This window comes from Cebus imitator, unplaced genomic scaffold (genome assembly GCF_001604975.1).
Source record: "Cebus imitator isolate Cc_AM_T3 unplaced genomic scaffold, Cebus_imitator-1.0 Scaffold147, whole genome shotgun sequence".
NCBI lineage: Eukaryota > Metazoa > Chordata > Mammalia > Primates > Cebidae > Cebus > Cebus imitator.
Window position 1 is genome coordinate 4,275,720 of NW_016107462.1, and position 6,388 is coordinate 4,282,107.

Below are 6,388 nucleotides of genomic sequence, written 5' to 3' on the forward strand. Positions count from 1 at the left end.
AAAAACCAAAAATAGAACCGCCATATGATTCAGCAATCCCCCTGCTGGTAATATACCCAAAAGAAAGGAAATTAGTATATGGAAGATATATCTGCTCTCCCATGTTTATTGCAGCACTACTCACAATGGCCAAGGTTTGGAAGCAACCTAAGTGTCCGTCAACAGATGAATGAATAAAGAAAATGTGGTACACACACACAATGAATACTATTCAGTCAGAATAAGTAATGAGATCTCATTTGTGACAACATGGATGGAACTGGAGGTCATTATGTTAAGTGAAATAAGCCAGGCACAGAAAGACAAGCTTCGTATGTTCTTACCAATTTGTGGGAAGCAAAAACCAAAACAATGGAATTCATGGACATAAATAATAGAATAATGGTTACCAGAGGCTGGAAAATGTAGTGGGGTGTGGGAGGTGAGTGGTGATTGTTAATGGGTAAAAAAAATAGACAGAATGAGTAAGATTATTATTTATTAGCATAGCAGAGTAATTACAGTCAACAATAATTTATTGTACATTTTAAAATAACTAAAAGAGTATAATTGGAATGTTTGCATGAAAAAGAAATCATAAATACTTGAGATGACTGATACTCCATTTACGCTGATGTAATTATTATGCCTTGTATGCTTGTATCAAAATATATCATGTACTCCATAAATACGTACACCTAACTTATACTCATAAAAATTAAAAATAAAGAATGATAGAGAAGACTCCAGAAACCCAGACTAGGTAGAACCTCCTGGAACAACAAACAGGATGTCTTAGATGACCCCGAAAGAAGGCGAAGATTAATAATCAGAAACCTGTTGTTTGCACAGAGTAGAAATCTGTGTCTGGTTGAGGATTTTTACTTCTCCTCTCAAAGTATGCCTTAAGTCTATAAGGAAGCACAGCCCTATGTTAGGAAATTTATAAGATCTGGGTAAATTCCAGATCCTGGAAGCACTCATTTATCTGATATCAAAGCTCCTATCTTATCGTGATTCTAAAAGATATGTTAGAAAGAAATTTCTAAACAAAGTAGGGACCACAGTTATGCCCCCAGATTACCTACTGTAGTAGTTCGTTCTCACACTTCTAATACTTTCCCAAGACTGGGTAATTTATAAAGGAAAGAGGTTTAATTGACTCACAGTTCCACATGGCTGGGGAGGCCTCACAATCATGGTGGAAGACAAAAGATCAAAGTCATGCCTTACAAGGCAGCAGGCAACAGAGAGCATGTGCAGGGGAACTCCCCTTTATTAAACTGTCAGATCTCGTGAGACTTATTCATTATCACAGGAACAGCCCGGGAAAAACCTGTCCCCATGATTCAATTGCCTCCCACTGGTTCCCTCCCACAACACGTGTGAATAATGGGAACTACAATTCAAGATGAGATTTGGGTGAGGACACAGCCAAAACATATCCCTAAGAAGTTAAATGCCCTTTGTCCCTGAGAAAGAGGGATGGGGTGTCAACCTGGAAGCCCTAGAGATCTCCAGAGAGAAGAGAGAAATGTTCCCTTCTCCCCTCTCTCTAGGATAAACAGCCACCAACCCTCTGACCAGAGGTTCTCCAAAGAATATATCATTTTTTATATCCCACCATACAACCCCTTTCTGCTGAACAATGAAATAGCATGGATAGCTTAGAGAGCAGGATCTGAATGCAATGGGGATAAATTAAATTAAAGAGAATAAATACCAGCAGCCTGAAGCCTGGGGAGCTAGGAGGCATTCCATAGAAAACCTAGAGCGAAGAGTGGCCAGAGTAAAAGGAAAAGGACAATGCCGAAAGAAATGACAATATCCGGGGAGCAGAGCCAGTTTAGTTATGGCAGCTAAATAATTTCAAACCACAAAAGGAATTTTAGGCTTCAAAATTCCAGCTCCCAAATAGTGTTATAATTAGTATTATTTTCAGATTAAAGAAAACACCACTTTTGTGTAACAAATTACCTCCATTTTAAAAGCAAAAATAATATATTTCACTTCATAAAAAAATGCCTAAATGGAAGCATTCTTACATTAATTATTTCACTCTATTCAAAAAGCATATCCCTGCTTGCTTTTTATTATGCCTTCCAGCTTCTACTTTGAAAAACACGTTAAGAAGCTGGAAGGTATTTTTTAAAAATGAAAGGAAAAAGGAAAAATAAATAATCTTTGAAGCAATTAGAGCCAAAATATAGAATGCATAAATATACATGTATATATTTTTTATTTGCCCCCTAGATTTTATTCCACATTTTCTTCCACCTCCCTTTTTGGCATCAGAATATGAAGCATCTTTCTTTCCTTGAGCTTCAACAGCAGGCAAATGTTTGCCCCAGAATTAAATCAGATTCTGTTTTGTGGATTGATTGGCAAGAGTTTTCATAAAGGAGGTGGGGTCCCCAGAGGGCAAATACATAATTTTCGTAATGTATTTCTCCCCTCCCCCCCGGAGGCTAGGAGCCTAAGTCTATTTCTGAGCCATTTTGTCTGAGAGTAATAATTAGCAGTGCATTGCAAAAGACAAAACACCATCGTTATTGCTTCGTGGGGTCTGTAGTTGCTCTTGTAACATTACCAAGAATATAATTTTACTGTGGGAACAAAAAACATATGTAAAGTAAATATTGTTACAGATTTTAGAGTTTTGAGAAGAAATTTTTTAATTTGAATATTATAGAAAACCATGGGAAATGGAATTTAAAATGGATTCTTCCTGCACTTTCCTTCACTCAATTGACTGTGGCTAAGGTAAATGTTGTCACTTGGTGACATCAAGGAAAGCTTTAGCACAGGCCTTTCTAAACAGGGTGTCCAAACACTTGAACTTAAATCACCTAAAAACTGAAGATATTCCCCCCTCAAATGAGCCCCAATATCCAGAAGTCAATCTACATTGAAAAACAAATATGCTAGCATCATTTGACTTTAATATGAAAATATTTTAAAATATATTACTATTTAAAATGATCTTTACATGTAATAGATCTTTAATGGGAATAAGAATAAGAAGGTGAAAATCAATTTGTTATGATAGCATTTGTACTGGGATTAAAATGTTGACTGTGTCCTGTATACACAAGGAGACGTGATTATTTTTTAACCAGATTTGGAGGAGTATGAGCTCTGATGAACTGACAATGTTGCTCAGCTTTGAAAACAGGTAAAATCAGTGTAGTAACATCCTTTCTGAAGGTCAGGCTTCTGACAACATCACCTATCCAAAACACAGGTATAAAAATATCCAAAACCCCTACGCCCTAGCCGGTGGGTTCCAGAAGCTCTTCTCAGGTACCAAGCAAGAGTTTCCTGACTCAGATTTTTACCCCTAACCCTTACAATGCTGCAGTCCGATTCATCACAGCACAGCACATTAGTCAGTGTGAATTAGAAATGAGGGTTGGGGATACCACAGGGGCAAGGACTAAGCTGCCAATATGAGAGACAGCAACAAGAAGAAGCAATGGAACTACTGCACAGGAATTGATGGTCATTAAGATGAGCTAAGCCATCAGGGAAAGCAAAATTGTCCTCTAATACTTCACTTATGAAAGAAGGATATCATACCAGAAGTCTTCAAATCTCACTGAATATCGGAATGACCTTGAAATATTCTGATGCAGGTGTCTGTAACAGATGTGCCTAAGAGCATGCATTTTAGCATGAGTTGGGTGACTTCAGATTTAGCTGATCTAAGGAATGATGTTTGGGAGTGACTATACATGCATTATCTAATGTCACAGATGAGGAAACTGTGGCACGTAGAGGTTAAATAACTTGCTCATGGTCATCTGATCAGTAGTATGTAAAAGAGCTGGCACAATGCACATCAGCTCCAGCCAGATTCTTCCAGGGTTCTTCTGCTTTTTATAGTTTGTTGGATCGTTAATTTGGCTTGAGTCTAGGTTTTTGTACCTACTAACCAATGGTTGTCAAAGTGCATCACCTGGGAACTTGTAGGAAAAGCAAGTGCTCAGGTCTCACCCTAACCTTGTGAATCAGAATCTCTGGGATGGGACACAGCAATCTTTTTTTTTTTCTGATTTCTTTTTTTAAAAAATTTTTTATTGCATTTTAAGTTTTGGGGTACATGTGAAGAACATGCAAGATTGTTGCATAGGTACACACGTGGCAGTGTGATTTGCTGCCTTCCTCCCCATCACCTATATCTGGCATTTCTCCCCATGCTATCTCTCCCCAACTCCCCACCCCCCCCTGTCCCCCCCCATTTCCCCCCAACAGATACCAGTGTGTAGTGCTCCCCTCCCTGTGTCCGTGTGTTCTCATTGTTCAACACCTGCCTATGAGTGAGAACATGCAGTGTTTGATTTTCTGCTCTTGTGTCAGCTTGCTGAGAATGATGGTTTCCAGGTTCATCCATGTCCCTACAAAGGACACCAACTCATCATTTTTGATGGCTGCATAATATTCCATGGTGTATATGTGCCACATTTTCCCTGTCCAGTCTATCACCAATGGGCATTTGGGTTGGTTCCAGGTCTTTGCTCTTGTAAACTGTGCTGCAATGAACATTCGTGTGCACATGTCCTTATAGTAGAATGATTTATAATCCTTTGGATATATACCCAGCAATGGGATTACTGGGTCAAATGGAATTTCTATTTCTAGGTCCTTAAGGAATTGCCACACTGTCTTCCACAATGGTCGAACTAATTTATACTCCCACCAACAGTGTAAAAATCTTTTTTAAAGAAAATCTCCAGGAAATTGTGATTCACTCTAAAGTTTGAAAACCACTGTACTAATTCACTTCAGATGTAATTTAAATAAATCTTAAAAAAAAAAAAAAGAGAAGAAGCATAATGTGTCTCATTTGGGGCTTTCATTGGTACCCTATCTTCTTGGTTTCTACAAAGGGCAGGTGTGTCCCCAAAACTTTCTCTCTGTGCATTTCATCTCTTTGGTAGGAATTCTTATTTCCAAGCCTAAGAACCCCATAGTTCTTATATCCTCTTATTCGATGGCCTCTTAAAAGCCTTTCTCAGGGAATAATCTCTCAACAATATCTTATCAGTCAAGGTTCTTGATTAGAAAAATAGAAGCCAATTCCCAATAATTTGGGATGGGGAACTGATACTCTATGCTTTTATTTTCTTTTCAGTCCTTTACCAAGCTGCTAACCCTATAAATTCTCTAACAATGGAAAGACAAATCACTTCCCAGCTCTGAAATCTGTGCATGCTTTAGAAATAAATCAGAGCCTATCTCAATCATCTATGTTTTAAAAAACCAAGGTCATCCCCCATCACAATTGATAACTACCTAATTTTAAATCCTCTCTACAGAAATAATTTGGATATAACATCTTTTGTACATTCTCTATTTACTTATTGAAGAAATGTTTCTTGAGAACCTATTTGGGGCCAGAAATAATAACAAGTACTAAGTATACTACAATGCTTAAGTGTATCTTACCTTCAAGATGCTTTCAGTCTATTTTAAGTATTCTTAACCTGGGATCCATAAATGCATTTCAAGAGTTTTGTAACTCTCCTGAAATTATTTACAAACTATTACTATTTTCACCTATCGTTCTTTCTATAAATATACACTGGGAATGGGAAGAATGGGTAGAAATCCCACACTTTTCAATTTGCTACTCAAATTGATCTCAGTTCCTTCTCTCCCTCGCAGCCTCTCTGATCTTACCTCTCTGCTCCTGTACATGGCAGGCAGAAAGTGAGAATTCACATCCCTCTCTCCAGCAGCCATTAATCAAGAACAGACTGAGTTAAGGTACACTCTACCTCTCTCTGCACAGCTGGTGAGACAGCTCCCAGACTCCAAGAGCTCCCCACGGGGATTAAGCTCCAGTTACTCATAGTGGAAACTGCTCGATAAAGTATATTTTGCCGTTTTCCCCTGGCTGGCAGTGCGGAGGCCGCATGATGCCTGGAGTTACCGTAAAAGACGTGAACCAGCAGGAGTTCGTTCAGAGCTCTGGCAGCCTTTCTGAAAAAGTCCGGGAAGCTGAAAGTCCCCAAATGGGTGGACACCGTCAAGCTGGCCAAGCACGAAGAGCTTGCTCCCTACGATGAGAACTGGTTCTACACGCGAGCTGCTTCCGCAGCGCGGCACCTGCACCTCCAGGGTGGCGCTGGACCAAGTGGCGCTTGGCTCCATGACCAAGATCTATGGGGGACGTCAGAGAAACGGCGTCATGCCCAGCCACTTCAGCCGAGGCTCCAAGAGCGTGGCCCGCCGGGTCCTCCAAGCCCTGGAGGGGCTGAAAATGGTGGAAAAGGACCAAGATGGGGGCCGCAAACTGACACCTCAGGGACAGAGAGACCTGGACAGAATCGCCGGACAGGTGGCAGCTGCCAACAAGAAGCATTAGAACAAGCCATGCTGGGTTAATAAATTGCCTCATTCGTAA

At 39.7% G+C, this 6,388-nt stretch overlaps 1 pseudogene across 1 annotated transcript; it reads left to right on the forward strand.

The window, feature by feature from the left end:
• Window positions 1-5,900: 5,900 nt before the first annotated feature.
• On the forward strand, window positions 5,901-6,388 carry LOC108314077 (annotated as a pseudogene). The gene has a single exon (XR_001829336.2). The product of XR_001829336.2 is annotated as a 40S ribosomal protein S19-like (transcript).